This window comes from Gymnodraco acuticeps, unplaced genomic scaffold (assembly GCF_902827175.1).
Source record: "Gymnodraco acuticeps unplaced genomic scaffold, fGymAcu1.1, whole genome shotgun sequence".
NCBI lineage: Eukaryota > Metazoa > Chordata > Actinopteri > Perciformes > Bathydraconidae > Gymnodraco > Gymnodraco acuticeps.
Window position 1 is genome coordinate 1,618,892 of NW_022989983.1, and position 22,414 is coordinate 1,641,305.

The 22,414-nt window shown below is 39.0% G+C and overlaps 1 pseudogene; it reads right to left on the reverse strand.

The window, feature by feature from the left end:
- Positions 1-9,815: 9,815 nt before the first annotated feature.
- LOC117543779 lies at positions 9,816-11,919 on the reverse strand (annotated as a pseudogene).
- Positions 11,920-22,414: the final 10,495 nt, after the last annotated feature.

Sequence of the window (22,414 nt, forward strand, 5' to 3'; positions counted from 1 at the left end):
ACGAGACGTTGAGAACTTAGTGTAATCGCAAAGATACTCAATGTAGCTTTGTCAATCCAATTATCCTTGATTAGACATTGGTGCATCATCAGGGAGGCTGTGGCGCAAGGAACTTGTGCGTTGGTGTTCGGATCAGGGGGTCACAGGCTCAAACCCCGCTGCAGTCAGCATGTCGTTGTGTCCCTGAGACACTTCACCCCAAATTGCTCCTGTGGGGATTGCTCACAGTATTGAGTATGTAAGACGCTTTGGATAAAAAGCGTCTAACAAGTAACATGTGTAACATGTAATCATTGTATCGGGTGTGATATAAAAGAGACCAGGGGATGAATTAGTAATTAACCAAAAAAATATTGTTTATTTTTGAATTGCAAAGGGAAATTCGGTACCACTTTACAATAAGAAAGACTACCCTTATAAAGGATTCATAAAGGGTTTATAATTAGGTTATGAATTAGGTTGTACACACTTTATTAATCATTAAGAACCATTTATATGTTTTGTATGTCTGTTTTACATTAATGGTTGAATCTAGCAATCTTTAAAATCATGAATCACATGTATGCGTAACAAGTGACAGGAACATTATTTGCTATTATTTCCAGACTGGATGAATTAAAGGGTATAAAAATCATTCATTTGAATATCAGGAGTCTATTGCCCAAAATTGATTTACTTCGGATATGGGTTGTTCTACATAAACCTAAAATCATAACACTCTCTGAAACTTGGCTTAATAGTAACATTTCCGATAGTGAACTACAAATCACAAATGATTTGCTTTACAGATCTGATAGATGCAGCAGGGGTGGAGGTGTGGCTATTTATGTTTCTTCTGACCTTGTGACTGAGCTAATTGCTACTTCTATAGAGCCTCTACATTTTGAATGCATTTTTCTTAAAATTATTTTTCATGAAAATAAATGCTTAACTATTGGTAGCATCTATAGGCCACCTTCTTCACCTGCAGAGTCTTTTAACCACATCATTGACACTATCAACTCCATTTCCTACGGAAATGAAATAATCTTGCTTGATGATTTCAACAAAAATTGGTTGATAAATCATCTGATAGAGAAAAAAAACGTTTCAGTAGTCTAAATGTTAAACAGCTAATTAATGAGCCAACTCGTATCACTCTGAGAACCCAATCTCTGCTTGACTGGATTCTGGTGTCACACCCTGGCAGAATCTTAAAAGCTGGTGTCATGTCGGATTGCTTCAGCGATCATTCAATTGTTTATTGCGTATGGAAAATCTAATTAATTAAACTACCTCCAAAACTAGTCAAAATCAGACAATATAAAAAATTGAATGTTGATTTATTTATTAATGATGTTGTTGCCCTTAATTGGGACAGATTTCAACTAATACCTTTTGTACAAGATGCTTGGGATTTTCTGCATAAAGAGCTCACTGATGTCATGAACAAACATGCACCTGTGAGAACGGTTAAGGTCAATTGAGCTGTACTTAAATCAGGTTTTAAAATTGTTTGACTGATAGAGATCATGCAATGTTATTATTTGTTTATTGATTGTTATGAACCTGTCTGAGGACCACAGATGGAAATTAGCTATTAGCTATAATCTGGCATATTGCATCTCTTCTCTTTGCTGAGATTAATGTTTTTGTATGCATGGTCCTTCTATAAATAAATAAAAAAAAAAAAATAATAAAAAGTATGTCAACATCTCCCTTGGATCAATTCTGAACTCATCAGTCTCTTTAGGGAAAGGGATAAAGCATGGTCGATATATCGTCATTCAAGAACTATAGCCGATTGGGAAGTATACAGGCATCTTCGAAATCTGAGTAAAACCAAAACCCGAAATGCTAAATCCAACTACTATAAAGAATCTCTCACATCGGACTTTAAGAATCACAAGCAATTTTGGACAAACATTAAATCTATTTAAAATAAATCAGGTAAACATTCTATTAATAAAATAAGAACTGCTGATACAATAATTCATGACCCATTATCCATTGCCCAAATATCTAATCAGCATTTCGCTAATGTATTTTCCACACTACTATCTGTCGACTGGTATTTCTAATGGTTACTCATACTCAACAGTTATTTTTCTTTTAAGAAGATTCTACCACAACCACACGAAGTGTATAATGCTATCACAGAATTAAAAGTGGATGGCAGTGCAGGACTCGATGGTATAGAAAACAGGTTCATAAAATTAACGTCCCATATTCTCATGTACCCATTTGCTGATTTGTTCAACCTGTCTTTGTCTACCTGTGAGATGCCGGCTATTTGGAAATGTGCACGCATCACTCCACTCTATAAAGGTGGTGATTTGATACAAATAATTATAGACCAATCTCTATAATCTGTTCTATTTCCAAAGTTCTGGAGACAATTATTTATAATCAACTGTCACATTATCTCAATACTCAATACCGACAGGCCCAAAGGGCAGCAGCCGTGGCCGAGGCAAAGCAAAGCAGCGGGTGTGGGAGAAGTTTGGAGAAGACATAGAAAAGAACTTTCGGGCGGCACCAAAGTTGTTCTGGAAAACTGTCCGACACCTCAGGAGGGGGAAGCAGGGACCCAGCTAGAAATGTTTGGTTCTAAAAACATTCTGAGAATGTTACAGTCATTGTTCTAGGAAGGTTTTCAGCGGGAAGTTTTCTTTTGGTTTCCAGAACGTTCTTCTGAAAGGTAGGATAACGTTCTCTAAAAACATTCTTAAAATGTTTTTGCTAACATTGTTAGAACATTATGCCCTACTGTTCTTAAAACGTTTTCAGCTGCAAGTTAGATTTTTTATGTTGCCAGAATGTTATTATTTTAGAGAAGGCTAACATGCTTTATGTTTAAAAAAGTATGCAAATGTACTGTGGTAACAATTTACTAAAATATGTTTACATTATTAGAACATAAAGACATAATATTCCTGTAATTGTTCAACTCAAAATTCCTGGGTAAGTGCACTGCCCACTGTGGTCATCAGGATGATTTTGAGTTTACTTAACTATTGGAATTTGACTATTAACACAAGTGAAAGGATGACTCGGAATCAGCTGGTGAAAGCAACATTTGTTTATTAGAAAAGGGGAGCTGGGAGTGGAGGTTGGTTATGGCAGCAGTGGGAAACAGTTGTTCCTGTGTGGAGAGGCCTGGCTGGTCTTGGGAGTGTGGAAGGCCTTGGATTCCTCCTGGGAGAGACATAACAATGAGTGTGAGGCAAAAGCAGGCAAAGTTGTCAAAGAATATGCTGGTAAAAAGGTAGAGCGGCACGCAACAAACCGTTCACGGCAACAATCCGGCAGGGAATGAGTGCAGGCTGCAGGCTTTCATAGTGTGGCTGATGAGCAGGTTGCAGGTGTGGTTGATTGGAGATTGCTCCCAGCCGTGTAGAGCAGACCAGCAGGCAGGTGGGGGGGGGGCTCTAACCCACTAACAGGGGTTTCAGGGACGGGCAGTGATAGTCGGTCCATTCTTCTATATGTCTGTCTTTGGTTTTCTAAGTGTTATTCGATCCATATGACCATAGAGATATGTGCATAAACAACAAAAACACTTATAATGTTCGAACATAACAATGTTATCAACATTTTAAGAATGTCTTTAGAGAACGTTATCCTACCTTTCAGAAGTACATTCTAGAAACCAAAATAAAACTTCTCGATGAAACCATTCCTTGAGCAATGAATGGTAACATTCTCAGAATGTTTTTAGAACCAACAATGTCTAGCTGGGAACTCAGACATGCCTACGCAAATGTGCAATGTCATGAAAATGTGGTGACATCAGATTTCTTTTAAACATCCTTTTCAAACAAATGCAGCAAGTTTGTTTTTTAAAGCGCACCACAAATAAATCTGACGTTGACCATGACCCTGTTCATATTTCGCAACACAGGAACATTTTATAAAAAAATAATAACCTCCTGAAAACATTATCCAAATGTTGCTTTCAAAATGTTCTTCTTTGGTTATCATGTAACATTGAGGGACCGTTTATAAAGAACACGTTTAATGTGTTACCCCAACAACGGCCAAAACACATCCTTAGAATGTTGCAGGCAAAACGTTCCACCTTTGTTAACATATCACATTGAAGGCACATTTTATAAAACACTTTCTGTCATCTCAGGCCTCAATAAAATCCTGAAAACATTTTCAGAATGTTGCATTGAAAATGTCCTTCATTTGTTATCATGTAACATTGAGGGAACGTTTTATAAAGAACATCTTTAATGTGTTACCCAACAACGTCCAAAACACATCCTTAGAATGTTGCAAGGAAAACGTTCCACCTTTGTTAACATATCACATTAAAGGAACGTTTTATAAATAAACTTTCTGTCATCTCAGGCCTCAATAACATCCTCAAAACATCCTCTGAATGTTGCAGTTAAAACGTTATGTCTTATGGCGCGTTTCCACTGCAGGCCTCGCTCGGCCTCGCTCGGTTTGGTTAGGCCTTATTAGGCCCGGCTCACTTTAATGCTGCGCTTCCATTACAGTTTAGGAACTGGGGTAGTTACTATAGTAACGCAGTGTAGGCGGAGCCGTGACGTCATCTTCAATGAGCGCCCCAAAAAACAACACAGCCGTTAGCTCTTAGCCCTCAGAGCTCACAGCTCTTCATATCTGTTCAGAAACTAGACAAAAGTTAAACAAGTACAAACCACAGACTGCCTGTGTCATGGCGAATACAGTCGCTGGTTTATTTATGTCTGTATAGGCCGTTGTTGTGAGTGTGGACGGTCGGAGCATATATAACGTTAGCATAGCCAAGCTCCATTTAGAAAGCACGCATTTTTAAAGGGTTTTTTCGCCTGCCGTCTGTCTGCAGACTTGTCAAAGCATTAATTCATGGTTTTTACTAACCGGTATCAGTATGTTGTGTTCGGCATAATTTTGAAACGTGTATTACAATTAAATCACGGTCAAATATGTTCATCTTGTTGTAGTTGTAGCCCCCTTGCCAGCGATTCTCTCTCTAGTTTAGCATACTCAGCCCGACTCAGCCTGGTTGTTCCTGGCCCTAGAACCACGATTTAGTCGGGCCAAAAAAAAGGTGAAAAAGTAGCCCCGGGCCAAAACTAGGCCAAGTGGAAACGCAACCAAAAATGGGCCCCGCACGGCTCGGCACGTTTAAAGCGAGCTACCCGCTGCAGTGGAAACGTGCCAATAGTTAACCTTAAACCTTATAGGAACATTATTTGAAAAAATAAACATCCTAAAAAGGTTCTTTGAACATCAGATTAAAACGTTTCTTTAAAACCTTATTAGAACCAATAGGTAACGTTAGCCAAAGTTGTGAGAACGTTCCCCGCTAGCTGGGTAGTTAGGATGCCACCTGGGCGCCTTAGGGAGGTGTTCCAGGCACGTCCAGCTGGGAAGAGACCAAGGGGTAGACCTAGGACCAGGTGGAGGGATTATATCTCTTCACTGGCCTGGGAGCGCCTTGGGATCCCCCAGTCAGAGCTGGTTGATGTCGCCAGGGAAAGGAGAGTTTGGGGCTCTCTGCTGGAACTGCTACCCCCGGCGACCCGACCACGGATAAGCGGGAGAAGATGGATGGATGGATGTCTTGCACCGCTCTCGCAATTGTTTTACGCTCAGTGTCCGAAAGAGAATTGTTTCTCAACTTATTCTTCCGATTATTGATGTTGTCTACCAAAATGCACATAAATCAGATCTTGCTCCACTCAACATAGCCAAGACTATGCAGATGTGTTCTTGGTTGTCCTTTTCGTACACATCACTGCACAATGTATAACCAACTTAAATGGCCTTCATTAAATGTAAGAAGACACACGCATTGGCTTCAGCTGATATTTAAATGCATTTATCTTAACTATCCCCCTTATTTAAAGCAGTATTTTGTACCCTTCTCGCCAAATCTCAAGTTAGACACTCCGTCCAGATTTATTTCTCTGTCCCCTCTGCAAAAAAATCTATTGGCAGAAGAGCGTTCATGTTCAAAGCCCCAACAGACTGTAATACTTTACCTGCTGCTATTAGATCTCTTGCATCATTGGGTAACATGCATTATCATCTAACTTTCAACTGGTCTGTGTTAGAGAATAATAATACAAGCGGTTTTGAATTTGTTTGACATTTCTCGGTAATGACACCCTCAGACACCCACTATCATTCATGCTATGCCTTCAGTAGTTACTCAGATGTTAAGGGGATGAAGCTTTTCCTCCCAAATCTGATATACTTTGTTTTTCAACAAAGGTATACATTTCCTGCATAATATATGTTTCTCACAATTGTTTTTTGTAAGCTGCACACAGGTGATAAAAAAAAAAAGTGAGAAAAGAGAGAGATGGGGAAGTGAGAAAAGAGAGAGATGAGAAAGTGAGAAAAGAGAGAGATGGGGAAGTGAGAAAATAGGGAGATGAGGAAGAGAGAAAGAGAAGATAGAGAGGAGAAGAGGAAGAAGAGATATAAAAGAGAAAGAGAGAGAGAGAGAGAGAGACGAGAGAGAGAGAGAGAGAGAGAGAGAGAAGAAGAGAGAGAGAGAGAGACAGAGAGAGAGAGATGAGAGAGAGAGAGAGAGAGAGAGAGAGAAAGAGAGAGAGATATTTGCACATATATCCACAGGGACTAGCTCGCCTTTAACTTACAATAACATTTCTCTACTATGGACTGATGAGTATATGATTCTTGCATGTTAAATGACTAACACAAACCTGTGTCAGGAAGGCTCCCAAATAATTCTGAGGGGCCTATCCTATTTTTGTAATTATATGATAATGTGCTAATCCATTACCTTGAGTTGTCTGCACTCAGGAAAACATCCCTATCAAGTGTTAACCCAATAACTAGGACAGCTCTCAAGGCCAAGGGTCAGAGAGAGAGGGTCACACTCTCTGGCTGCAGAGAGCACCCCAGCCACGGGCAAGGAAGCACAAGGTCGTTCGAGATGAGAGGATTCTAATCTTCAACTTTCTGATGAGATGGGATGCTTCACTTCACCATTCTGTTGAGAGGGGGTTCTTCTCTTCATCTTTCTGCTCGGTGGGCTCAAGCAGACAACCCTGCAGGATGAGCGAGGGCTTCAGAGGCTTCTATAATACAAGGTTCCATGTTTCTTGGAGCAGTTTGATGTCTTCCTAACCTCTCCCATCACGGGGGACACCTGGATGCGCCACTTGGAATACGCAGTTGCATTGCTCTCAAGCAGATAGCAGAAGGAATGCAGGCAGATGAGCCTCCATTTCACTGGGGGATCAACTACAGTGCTCACTGAATGAGCCACACAAAAGCAGAGCAATTGGAGGGGGGTTGAAATATGGCGCTCTGATGAAGAAGAGTTTGAGCCAATCAGCACCTCAGTGCTAATCTACAGTATCAGGATGCCTTTACACACCAGACACTCTGTGTCATAAAGAGAGGAGGAGAACGAGTCAGGAGGACATGTTCTTCCAGCTCTCGTACAAAGATAACATTTGAATTGAATGACCAAATGTTTACAGATGTACAATTAATGATTGTTTTTTTATATTTCCAATGAACAGACATGTGTTAAATAGTGGTGATAAATATATTTTGTCGGATCAGATTACACTTTCACACTAAACTAAATAAATTAATTAATATTTTCAGATTATAAGGTATTGAATAATAAGATAGTTCTAATATTATAACAGATAATGTTAATAATATCCTTAATTGTCCAGCAATCAGGCTTAACAACACTCTTCAATGTATTACCCATGCACAGACAGACCTAAAATTATGTTTCAAGTATTAAGAATGTTTAATCCTTCCTTTCCAGGTTTTTACAAAAGTCTTTGAATATTTGCTTAACTTTTCCTTTTCAGATTGTTAAACATTTTGAGAATTGTTTAATTTTCCCTTCAGATTTTGAAATGACATAATGATTGATAGTTGAAGTAATGCAATTATGTTATCATGCCATAGTCTTTTGATTTAATATGTAATGAAGTAAACGTAAAGTAATCCTTTGAAGATTACAGATTGATCAAAATCACAACTGTGAATTGTATACCTTAGCTGGATCTCTTATGATGATGAGTTTAAAAATGCTTTTGACTAGTGATTGCCTTGAAGTAAATCTTTAAACTGCAAGCTGGCTTTGATTTTATAGTTTGATAAAGGAGATTAACTAATGGTTAATTGTTAAAACATATTATTTTAAAATAGATGTTTTTGCTATTATGCATCTGTGTTTTATGTGTGTTCATTATTGTGCTTTTGACAAAAGATGATCTAAACACTGATGAGAGATGATTTTTCTATTATGATTGGTTGTATCAATCATTGTGATTGAATGTTTCGATCTTATTCTACTTTGTGATGTAATTGATGTTGTGTAAGACCACACTCAAATCTGAAGACGCCTATTGATTTAAGTATCGACCAAATTATTATTAGACTAATGTTTTAAGGTTATCATAAATGATAAAAAGGGTAGAACTGTTAGAGAATAATTCTGTCTTTACTCCTAGATATTTAACCTTTTCTGTGTGTTGACGTTTACGACCAACCCTGAGTCTGTTATCTGTCTTAAGGAATGTGCTGCTGAGCTATTGTTGACATTACCAGTTTTATGACCGGGCATATCGGTCACAGAGCCTAAGAGTATCTCCAGATGTTGGAGATATCTCCAGTGTTCCCAGGTGTTTACGCACCATCCCCCAATATGTGGATTAACTTTCTGTAAACGAGTTAAAAGGTCGATCGAGAGAGAGGCTGGTCAGATTTGACATGGCAACCCACCTGTGCAGTCAGAATCTCTGGCTGCTGTGACTTGTGATGTGAATTTCTCCGGCCGATACTTGTAATAAACATCAGTGTTTTACATCAAAGCTCCAACTCTCCTCGTGTCTCTCTGAGTCCTGACTCTCCATTGCTGCAGAGGTTTCCCTTACAGTCTGCACTTATTATTGATGAAACTGATATTGATGAAACTGATCTGCTCGACTGTCTCTCAAATTGTAATGATTGTAACTTGCTTTTTGTTTATGTATGTCTGTAAGTTGTTGCTATTGTCGGGACCCCCTTGAAAACGAGATGGTGCATCTCAAGGGGTTTATCCCAATAAATAAAATGTCTATATATATATAAACCAGTTCTAATAGTTTTCATACAGGCTCACTATTTGGCAAGATGACTAAGCTTTATATTGGCTACCTAGCGAGAATCAAGTCAGTGAACAACAGATACCAAGGATGCTGGCTGATGAAGAAGACGAAGTAAGCTCAGTAGCCAATATAAGGCTTAGCAGTACAGATAAATGTGGGCTCACTATTTGGCAAGCAACCGGTCACAGTTGCCCTGTTTATCTCATGTCTTATAAAAGCTTATTAATGATTTATAAAGTGTTCACAACCTAATTAATAAATGAATTACAAACTATTCGTAAACCGTTTATAAGGGTAGTCTTATTGTAAAGTGGTACCGGAAATTCAAATGCAACATAATTCAACGTAAGAGCAACCTGACCACAAATGATCGGTCGCCGGTGCAGCAGTTTTTGGGTAAAAAATTAGGGATTTTGTAAGAACTTGACATCATAAAATATGTCAGTAAACTATGAGTTACTTTAACAACACAGCTTGTTTTACAGCCTCTTGTTGCGGTGTGTAAAGGCCTTACAAAACAGAAACTGTACTTCAAACCAGTATCATCAACAAAAAGACACCATACTCTGTTTGAATGTTTCCACTTTGCAGAATATGTATTATTTCTCATTTATATGAGTTGAAGCATTTCATATTTATATATTTTCATATGACCAAGACACACATACATTTACCATTATTTACGGTTCAGTCATTTGTGGCAGATAAATTGTGATGTTCAGATTAAGCAGGCCCAACTTTGGAGACTTCTGTGACTGACGTAGTTGATGACGACTCATCATCATCACCTCCACCCATCCCAAGCATCTTCATCATGCATGTCCGGAACTGAGAAACATCAAAGGAAATCCACATTTAAAAAAAAAAAAACACCACAACACTCTTACATTTTGGCTACATGGTCTGTTTTGGTTATAATTGTGGTTTAAATATTTTACGCCTTCAAGTGAAGATCATCTATGTATGGCTATAGCTTTGAACTATTCAATCTAACCTATCAATGTACCAAATGTATTTTCTATGAGTCACCAATACAAATATTTTAAAAAACAATTAAAAAAAAACACCATTAACTCCATAGAAGTAATATGATTTCAATAAGACAGATGCATCAAACTAACCTGCTTGTTGAGGAGAACATAGATGACCGGGTTGTAGATTGCAGAGGATTTAGAAAAGACAGAAGGTACAGAAGTTAATCTCAGGTCGAAGGTTTGCCCACGGTTGTTCACAACCCAGAGGGCAAAGGAGGCGTAAGGCAACCAGCACACCAGGAAGCCAAACACCATGATGACCACCATCCTGGTCACCTCCCACTCGGTCTTCTGGGTGGAGGCAGACTCTGCCTGGGCCTTCACTGCCTGTTGAGGAAAATAAGTGACAGTCATGTCTTCTGAGCTCTTCATGTTTAGAGATCCTTGCACCAGATAGTTTAATCACACAGGAGATGCAGTTATAACGGAATGATCATTTGTATAGGAACTACTCACCCTGTGTTACTTTGAATTCTTAGGAAATATGTTTTCCTGCATGCCTCCAAGGTGAACAAAGAATCAAGACCATCAAAACTTTATTGAATCGTAGTAAATCGGGGGCCGAGTTTGTTCTAATAACAAAACAAGTTCTGTGTATTAGATATAATAGTTTAGCAAAATATTGCATGTAGGAAAAGTAGTGAGACTACCACAGATAAATGAGACTCGGATTATATTGCACAAGTTGATTGGTATTTGTAAACTGATATTCTCATTTAAGCACATTCACTGTTTAGTTAAATTCCTCAACTTTTCTCAGTTTTTGGAGTTCACCATGGAGGCATTGGAAAAAACAAGAATTCAAGGCATCATGGGACGAATGAAGTTCCTGAGCAGCATTAAAATGTCATCAGAAAAAAAATATTCTTAAATTCTGTTCTCGGTCTTCTAACTTTTCCTCACCATTTTTAGTGTAATGAGGAGCTGAGAGTAGCAGAAGACAATTGTTGCTAAGGGCACAGCAAAGCAGAATCCAAAGAGAAACATGACTTAGGATTCATTGTTGTATTTGTTGTTTGTGGTGTACCAGTCTGGACCACAAGAGCACTGCAGGCCCTCTGGAGAGAGAGAACCACAAGAGCATTGAGTGTACGTCCAAGATTCCCAATGTTTAAGTGTTAAAGTTGTTAAATGTTGGTTTTTTATGCTTACCTGCTGCATCCGAAAATGGGCAGGGGAGGGGCGGAAGCAATCAGTGCAAACACCCAGGTGAATGCACAGCAAGCTAAAGCATGGTCAGGCTTGAAAATAAAGTGACCAAGTGGCTTGCAGATGACCAGCCATCTTTCAAACGCTACCACAGCGAGAGACCGACTCACCATACCTGGAACGATATACAGCATGAATTATAAAACTCATGAAAACTCTATAACTTAAATATGTGTTTTTAAAGTTTCTCTGACCACCAAGCGTCGCAATAAAACCTTAAATTTTGCATGCTAGTGGTCCGAGGATAAAATATTTGTTTGCAAAGGAGAGGAATGCGGTGAGGGAGTCCATGCAGGATACAAGAAGGTTTGAAACCGCCAAGTTCATCAGGATGTAGTTCAGGTGGGACCTGAGCTTCTTGTTCTGGATGGTGCATGTGACTGTCAGCGCATTGATGAAAGTGCCCACAATAAATATAAAAAGCATGTATTGTACAGGGCCATTGCGTAGTAGACGCCGGAGCTCGCTAGATGGTCCTGGGGGACCAGGAATGGGCTGAGGGACGTGATGTTGTTCGTCTCCAGAGGGATGGGGATCCAGAAATCCTCCGGAAGCTCCACATCACGGCAGTGATTCATGTTTCCCTGAAGATTAAAAAGAAAAGTCAAAAATACCTTTTCATGTGAGGGTCAGGTCACCGTCTACAGCACTATGACTATAGCAGTCCAGTAGTGTTGACTGGGAAGTAATTTATAGTGTTGCATGACATAAATGAACAAATTAAATGATTGAATAATGAATTGCTTGACTAATTTAACAAAACATCGGACTTTGGACAATGGGATTAGAGGACTATAAAAAACACTGTATCATTCACAGTAACGCACAGTGTATATAATAGTGTCCAAAGCCCAAATAAACAATTCCCGGACGTAATCAACGGTATCCTGCTCTTATCTTGGCACTTTCTTAGAACAAAAGCAGTCCTATACAGTTAATTAGGACACAGAGGTAAAGATGTACGGACATTTGCATCCATCAGTAAACATTTAAGTTTCATCAATCAATCAATCTATCAATGTTTATTTATATAGCCCAATATCACAAATGTTACATGTTGTCATTAAGTGATGTCCGCGACCAGCTGGTGCAATTGTACTTTTTGTTTTTTAAACTGTTAATCTTCTAATCACATCCAGTCTGTCCTGAAAGTTACCGTCTTTCTGATTGCATAAGCACGGATGATCTGTCCCTGGAGGACATCATCAAAGGCTTACCCCATTGTTAACATCTTCTTTTATTGAATTAGAGCCTTCTATAAAATGATGCACTTCCTCTACAGTTTCAAACATATATGTTAGGTGCCAAATACCATCTTACATTGCATTACGAACAGCCAAACAGGTTTCTGCAAAAGCAAATGTGCATCAAGTATCTAAATTAGATAGGTAATGCAAAAAGTGCACAGGGAATTATGCAAATTGCCTCCTTTATTTTTGAAAGATGGCAGTAATAAAATAAGATTAACCCTTATTGATCACCGTAGGGAAATTCAAGTGTCTTAGTAGACACAGCAACAAGGATACAAAACAGGACAGATATGAATTCACACATGATAATAATTATTATTATTATAGAAAGAAAGAAATGTAAGAATAAAACATGTACAAAAAAGGTGAGATTAATAGGTGGTTAAATAGTTAAATATGGTTAATGGTTAAAGTTAATAGTTAAAGGTGTTACAGCTTTGTATAATTGTGGGTAATAAAGGACTGGCATGGAAGGCTGCAGAGAAATTAAGATTATAATATTCTAAAACAATAACCCATGAATATCATCAATATATTGCCATTTGTCATGCATATCTATTTCATATCAGTGTCAATCTAAGCATCTTTTCGGTAGTAATTGTTGATATGACATTTATGAGGTAGCCCTGTATAAAGGTTGTGAATACAAACGCGACCATATCATCCCAATTCTGGCTTCATTGCACTGGCTTCCAGTTCGGTTCAGAATAGATTTTAAACTCCTTTTATTTGTTTTTAAAGTTCTAAATGGGCTGGCTCCGGCCTATATAGCCGAACTCCTCCATCGCTACACCCCAGGCAGAGCCTTAAGGTCGGCTGATCAGCTGTTGTTGATAGTGCCCAAGACAATGCCTCCATGTGAGGTCGGCCCAGACCCTGGGGGTTTTTAAATCAACACTTAAAACTCACTTTTTCTCTCTGGCTTTTGTTTAATTATTTATTTATTCATTTATTTATTTATTTATTTATTTATTTATTTATTTATTCATTTATTTATTTATTTATTCATTTATTTATTATTTATTTAGTTATTTATTTATTTAGTTATTTATTTAGTTATTTATTTATTCATTTTGTTCTTTATTTTAATATTTATAGGATTTCATAAAGTATTTTTTTAAATAGTTTATACATTATTCGAATATAGGAATAGTAGATAGGATTACTTAAAATATTGTACCTTATATTTCATATTTTTTCCCTTTAGACCCTTGCGGTTTATTCTTAAAAACCCTTACCCTTACACTCTTAAAAATGCTGGGTTATTTCTTTAAACACATTGCTGGGTTGATTTGGCTGGGTCATAATTATGGGTTATTTGGGTACTTTAAACACACTGCTGGGTTGTTCATGCTGGGTCAAAGGGGTTATTAGGGCTTCAATTGCAGTTGAACACCTGCCTGGGTTATTTTTAACCCAGCGGTTGGTTTATTCATTTTCCCGCTTCTGATCATTCTGGAACCATCTTCGCGTTGATACGTCGAACTCTCTTTCCCAGGATACAGCTCCAGTGCGCGCTTTCACACACACACACACACACACGGACCAAGAGCCAGAGAAAGAAGCTCATTGATTAAGGTAAGTTTAGGTTACTAGAGTTATTTATTAATCAAATGAATCATTAAAGTTAGCAACTATTGAAGTTATTTTTAGGAGTGAGTGACCGAAGTCACCGAACTACATATTTAGTTCCCTGCCACATGTTACCATATGTTAGCTTAGCTTAGTTTAGCTTAGCATAGCATAGCATTTTTTTCTATCTAACATAGATTTGGCAGACCCCTTATAGTAACTGTACATTTGTTATTTGGTACCTTACAATACATGTTAAGACATTGCACAGTTTTGTGAAATTCTAATGTACTTAATCTGATTGTATTCTAGTTTTGTGAGGGTTTCCCCATGGACACGTTTGTCACAGAGAGGTTGACTGCATGGCAGCTTGAGCACTTGATTGAGACATTTAAAGGTAAGTTCATTTTTATTGAGACAATGTTGAGATGTTACTATTAAATATTTAGTTATATATTAAAAAGAGGAAGGCTATATCCAGTTTTTGAAATTATAGTCTTCAAGTGATGCTGTATACAACAGAATTAGCATATTGTACCGTGAGGCAGAGTCCTGCATCGGGTCGGGTACCCACGGGTACCCGAGAAAAACGGGCGGGTGCGGGTCGTTTTTTTATTCCTAAAGAAATGCGGGTCGGGTCGCGGGTAGCGTCTGCGTCCTACCCTACCGGGCGCGTTTAGAAGCGGAGCGTCTTGCGTGCTGGCCCGCAGTTTTTGTTGATTTGGGCATATTTCCTGCACAGACTACTTTGTAAAGACCAAGTTAATAATAATTGTAATATCCCAGTTATAAACGAGATGAATCAAAGATGTGTTGCTGTATTTTAGTAGCAAAAAACAGTGTAAATTAATTATGATGATGAATGCATTTTTTTACCACTCAAATACAGCAACACATCTTGATTCATGTCGTTTATAACTGGGATATTACAATTATTATTAACTTTGTCTGTACAAAGTAGCCTGTGCAGGAAATATGCCCAAATCAACAAAACTGCGAGCCAGCAGACAAGACGCTCCGCTTCTAAACGCGCAGTCACACGCACATTTTTGGATTGCTCCTTAAAATCCCATGTAACCATCTTCATGGTTACATGAGGCCAGGCCAATTTAAGCTGAATCAAATGTTCTCTTTTACAGGGAGCTTGGTACACACCTGGCCGAAATCACAAACCTTCTACAGGTTTCCTGGAGGAGCGCTTGAGGAACGTCAGGAAGCGCATGAGAATGCTGAAAAGACCACGCCACCAAGAACAACAGGAGGAACAGACCGTCCCCAGTACACCAGGTAATACTAATAACCAATGTTAATTATCCCCGCCAGGCTAGAATGGACAAATGCAAGGTATTATATTTTCGGTCCCATGACTCTTCTGTCCATCCATCTTCTAAAAGCTAGTCTCAGGCACCGCTGGACCGATTGGCAACTTTTCACACAGTCAGGGGCCAGAACCCCAAATGTTTGAAATCAGCTATAATGAATCTGAGGACCTCTGTACTTATCATTCAACAGAATCTGATGTGCCTCCTGAAAAACTTCTAGAAATGGTTGAATGGATGAAGGTCAATAGTAGGGGTGCACCGAATGGGAAATTATTGTCCGATACCGAAAATAGGAAACAGTTGGCCGAATGCCGAAAGGCCGAAAATAATTAATAGAAATATATATATATAATGTATACATTTTTTACCAATGTTGTTCAGCTACCTGATTATGGAAATAGACATGATTATGGCAAAACTTAACTTAAATAATAATCACTATTATGGGTCCATAAAACATTTATTCAGCACTTTTGAATGCATACAGTACATTTATATATGTCATGTATTATTGCTAAAAAACATTATATCGCAGTCTTAGTGTCGCCAACTCGTTTCTAATATGCAAAGACAACAAATGCGTCTATGATGTATTTTCGATTAGACGAGATCTCTCTCCCCCGTCTGTGTGCGAGGGGGCGGGGCAGTTTACACACATGCAGCTGCTACATGCAGCGGAGCGCACTGCGGAGATGGCGGAGAGAACGCGCTCCGATGTGTGGTTACACTTTACCCGTCTCGATGTGGAGAATACTTGTTACCATAAGTGCAATAAGAGTTTAGCATGTAAGCACGAGCAATGTGTCTAAACATTTAGCAAAAGTGCACCGCATGCAGACGGAGGAATGTACCGGGTTCGACCGTCTTTCTAGCAGCTCTGTAGCCCCATCCACGAGTAACGTTTCCACGTCAGGTGTTCTGTATGCTAGCAGCAACACACGGAGTTAACTACATTATACAAACATGGGTTAATGATTAGAGGAAACTGAGTTATTTAGTTTGTTAAAATGTCAGCTATTCTGTTTACAGTCTGTCATCAGATTATTTAATACGATTTGTTAAAGGCTCAAGGCAATCTCGATGACAAAGGTCAATGTCTCTCCCCCCCTGTGAGCCAGCCGCGAGCATGGTCGCCGCGTCTTTATTACGTCATCACAACAACACGTTAGGTTACCAACGTAAGCCTGTTCTGACATTCGGTGATATTTTTTCGGTGCTAAAACCCTTTCGGCCGAAATCCGAAAGGGCCTTTTTAACCATTTTCGGCCGATAATTTTCGGTGGCCGAATATTCGGTGCATCCCTAGTCAATAGGTATCCAGTGTCCCAAGTTGAGGACTACATGAGTCAAACAGCTCTACATAGAGGCAAGTGGATTCGCAGCAATGGATCTAAAAGCCTCCCGGAAATCTTGACTGAGTTCCCTAGGCTTGTAGACAATCCTGGCATGGTAAGAAATTATTTTGCTATTGCGGTTCTGTCTATTTGAATGATACTCTATTTGTGTTAGGATTTGAGGTAAGGCAGCACCCAAATGCAGATTGAGGAAAAGCGGGTTTCAAAGTGTAACAAAAGGCGAGCTTTAATTACAAAAAGCTGTTGACAATGAAAAAACAAAACCATGAATCCATAAACAGTAGTGCTGTAGCGACGCGTCGACGCGTCGACTTCAAAATATCGTCGACGACATATTTCCGCGTCGACGCGTCGCTACACCCACGTGGGTCACCCAAAGCAACAAGCAGTTCGCAATCGCACTTCAAACACAATGGAGACTGAAACGGCTACCACCTCCTCCTCACAGGATTGCGCACGAAGCCCCCAAACGAAAACATCTCGCCCCAGGTCTTCAAAAGCATGGGAATATTTTAAAGTTAGTCCAAAACGCAAAGATATTTATATATTTATATCTCACTGAGACTGCTGCATAGCCTAGCAGAAGCAGCAGCTAGCTGTGGTGGCTACCATTAGCAGCTAGCATTTGCTCTCCGATTTTTTACATAAAATGGAATTATGGATTATAAATTCAATCATTTTTGTATACAGAGACGTTAAAAACCTATGGATTAACCAATTCAGCCGCGTTTTTTCTCATTTTAATGCCATTGAACACGTCTTTTGATCAGATTGACAGCTACGGTGGTAAGACGATCTCCCTAGAAGCTCTGTGAAGGTACGTGTTGTGATGACTGTATTTGCTTCCCCTGTCGCGAGTCCGGATCACTCAGTGATGATACTATATACCTACATAATCTGTGGAGTCTCAGTTTTAATCGGATATATTGTATGTGCAGCTACGATAAGTAATAAGGGTACTTTTATCTTGAGTTCTGTGCCAATGTCCGTTAGCATTTTTCGCTCAGGGGTCATTTAGATGCTTCTTATGAGACTTGTGTTTTGTTTTGGTAAACATGGTTTGTATCGTCAGTTAGCTGAGATTATTTCCGTTAATCTGGTATAACACATTAATAGGTTCTTAAATATTAAGATCCCCTGAGACACAGTATCGTGAAAAATTTTTTTTTTACATTACGTTTTTTATGAATTGAACAACAGAAAAATAATCGTTAGATTAGTCGACTAATCGATCAAATAATCGCCCGATTAATCGTTTTCAAAATAATCGTTTCCCCCCAGCACTAATAAACAGGTAGCACAAGGTATACATCCAGACAAAAACCGATAATGACAAAACATGGAGGGTGACATGAAAGACAATGAACCCACAAGGAGCACAGGGGAAGACGAGACTAAATACAGAGAGGGGTAAGACAGGACAAGACACAGCTGGGCAGGGGAGGCAGAAACACAAGGCCAACAGGTGAACACAATCAGACAATCAGACACAGGTGAGGAGGGAGGAGAAAACACAGGGGCACAAGTTGAACACAATCGGGTTATCAGGCAGGAAGCAACAGACAAGACGGGGGGTGAACACTTTTCAAAATAAAACAGGAAACCAAAGACGGATCTAGACATGACAAAACACAACACAGACAGATCGTGACAATTTGACTGATACTCTGCAATGCACTACAATTTTATGTTTAACCACTTAGACCCTACAGTATATACTTTGTAATAATTTAATAATTGACCTGTTGAAGTGACACTGGCTGTCAAATTGTCCCTAACCCTTTTCCTAACAGGTACTACAAACCTATATCCTTCTTTAAACACTGTTCTGTTGTTTTTCATGTTTTCCAAAATGTATCAGATATCACAAGACTTCCAGCTGCTTCATCCAGAGGCAGTGGGAAAACTGTTTCAGAACTGGGCTACTATGAGTGACCGAATCCTCAAATATGCCCAGCGAGAGGGAAAACTGCCATTGGTGTTTGATGACATGACACCAGGTAAGCTATTTCTTACTATTTATTACATGGCTTAGTTGAATACTCGATTCTGATTGGTCAATTCAGAACACGTGACACGTTGTTAATCCAGTACAGACAGACCGCTGTCAAAGATTTATTGACCGTTGTTAAGGACGCTCACATCTGCAGAAAGAAGTTAGGTCGATAAAGTTGGGCAGACAAGACAAGAGTGACAAGAAAACAGCGGAGAAGTAACGGGGCAGAAACCCTCCTTTTTACGCAGCGGTCCAGACATAGACATCAAACGGCGACACATATTCAGTTGCCAGTTCCTTTGGCATTAGGGCAGGGGTCTCTAGATACTTTCCAAGGTTTGACATAATGAATTGTGCTACTTTTAAAGCAAGCAACAATGTTTTCAAATCTGTAATCAAAAAGCTTCTCAAAAACGCGATCGAAGCAGTTCCTGCCGTTGCTACTTAGTTCAAACAGTAACAAAGGACTATTTTTCTTAGCGGATGCATGTGACTTTAAATACATAATAGGGGACTATTTATTAAATCAATAAAAACATTTTCTAAATCTATAAAATCATTTAAATTAATATTGTGAGTCATTTCGATGCTTTGTTGAGAATGTGGCCGTGTAATTAGCGGGATAATGTGCAGCGACTTGGTCAGATCTAGATCCCTCCACTTCGGGCTCCTGATCAGCCTGTCGGATGTTCTTTTCCCTATATTGACCACATTATTACGTAACACACACACAGGTTCTTTGAAAATAGCAGATCTACAAGCTTGCATTGCGTCCCAATGAGACTCGTTGTGAGCTTACATCTGCATTTTTAAAAATATTTGAACAATCATCTTGTATGGGGTCCCGTGAACAACATGTTTTCGGATGGGAGTCTGTGGACAAATACATAAATACATTAACAAGTTTGTGAACCACTTCATTAGATACCTTGTTGTCTTTCTTTGATTCCTGCTCCCCCCTTCCTTTTCTTTCTCTTTCTGGAAACAATCAAAGCGATGGAGCTTGCACAAAAACAAATGTCACCCACTGTGTTACACCTGTAAGTAAACCTGTGATGTGACAATAACGATTCAGATTCTGATAAGATGCCACAACACTTCCTGTGATTATAATTATAATTCACGCTTTGTTTTTACCATTCAACACCAGGGCAGAAAAGTCAATATTGCTTCAGAAATATCAATCTTTATATACTATTTAAATGTTGATTTTAATATGTTTTATTCTTATATTGCGTAGGCCGAGCTTTGAAAGTCCTGCCGACTCTGCTTCCTCCATCGGTCTACAAGAGTGGAGGAAAAGTCCACAGACCGACCATAGAGGAGTCCTGCAAGTCCTTCATCAATATCCAACCAGTAAGTTTTACTTTTGTTTTTCTACTTCAATAATAGTGGGTGTTTCTGTGTTTAATTACTAGAATTTTCATACTTCCATAAAAAAGATAATAAAAACAACATGCTTAACTTAAATGGCTGGTTATATTGCAAGTAACTGTTGGTAATTAACAGGTGGGGACCAACATGGTACAGTACCTACAGAGAGCAGAGAGAAATTAACCCTTGCCGCACATCTTGTGTCTTGGTGATGACACAACAACATGCCAGACCTTCACCATTGTATCAGAAAACGCCATCGAAACGGACACTTTGCTGGGTGCAGTAGATCTCTGTTTCAAGGCTTACTTTGTGTTTGACATCAATTACACAAAGCAGTGTCTGCCCACCTGGGAGTTTATCCAACAGGCAGTGTATGGTATTGATGGACATGAATCCTCAAATGTAAAATGTTTGAGGACATCAATTGCCGCCTTGGCCTAAAGTTTTACACTACACACACTATAGACACTGCTTTGTGTAATTGATGTCACACACACACACACACACACACACACACACACACACACACACACACACTGTAATACTGTAGTACTCTCGTTTGATAAATTCAATTACGTGATTAATTTGAAGTGCTGAATAACATTATTTATGATTTGCCATCAGTCAAGCATTTTGCATTCCTTAAATGGCATGTCATATTGAGTGAGAGTTTGTTTTTTTCCACCTCTTTTTGTATCTCATTACCAGTGAGTACAATCTCACAACATCTTGTAGCTGTTTTTCTTCTCCTAATCGAAACTTCTGGGTAATTCTCTGCAAGTTCATCAACTCTTTTGTGTACATGACACATCATCATTTTCTCCAAGTATTATTTTTACACGATTTAATTTGAAAGTTGCAAATTCCTTTCCTCTCACTTTTTCTTTGTTGTGCTTGAAATGTTAAGCATGGCAAGAGAATGCCAACTCTTCTGTTTCTCAACACCTGTTTGCTGCTGCTGACCAAATGCTTTTCAGACACACTCGCACGCACGTCATTTTATTTTTCTTACTTTACCTGATTTGATTTACATATTATTTACTTATTTAATTTACTTCATATATTTATTTACCTTTTTATGTTTGTGTCTGTATTATGTTTTTGTTTTTTTACAAATGTTGTTTTTTTCCAATAAATGCATTTTTGAAAGATAATACGGTCTGTTTGGAGATAATTCATTACACTATTATTATATTCTATTTAGCCCAACAATATATTTAATTTCAATCACTTCAGTCAAATAAACAACCCAATGTATGGTTTATATTTAACCCAGCAATATAGTTAATTTCAACCACTAGCTTGGGTCAAATAAACAACCCATCACTTGGGTTTAAAACAACCCAGCGCGTGTTCTGTCCCATAGTGACCCAGCAGCTGGGTTACGGTTGGGTTATTTTTTAACCCAGCAGTTTTAAGAGTGTACCCACCCCCCATTTTCCCTCTGCTGGTCTATGGCCTTGTAGAGGGTAACGGGGTACAGAGTCGCTTAGATAAGCGGGGGAGTGCATCTGACGAAGAGATAGGTTGTTGTGCTCCCTATCTCTGTTTCTTATCTATATCTAATAGAACTGCTCGGGTCTTGATAGATTGAGTGGAGAAGTTCATGAGATCTTTCTAGAGGGTTATCAAGAATAACTTTCATCCAATGACCTTTTCCCTCTCTGTCTGTGTCTGTGTATTCTCTTGTTCCGATTAACCCAGCCAAATCTTTTTTTTCTTGTTTTGTATCAAAATCTACGCCGGGATCCGGAGTCGAGGCTGATCCTCTTGCTGTAGTCCTGTGTCTTGGATCCTCTATCCTGAGTTCTGGATTAAGTGGTGGACTTCGGGTCGTGGCTGAACCTGTCTCTGCGGTCCTGCCTTGGGTCTCGTCATGCTGCTTCCCTGATGGCTTCCACAGGATTGTAGCTGACATCCTCGTGGATTCATCTTCTTATTACAGACACATGCATTTCCTAACATTCGGTCTATATGCTGTAAAATGTATTATCTCTTCGATTTAAACACGGCATCTATTGCACGTCTGTCCGTCCTGGGAGAGGGATCCCTCCTCTGTTGCTCTCTCTGAGGTTTCTCCCATTTTTTCCCCTTAAACTGTGGGTTTTCTCTGGAAGTTTTTCCTTGTACGATGTGAGGGTCTAAGGACAGAGGGTGTCGTTTTTCTCATACTGATAATCTGAACAATCTGCTAAAGTATTAGCTGT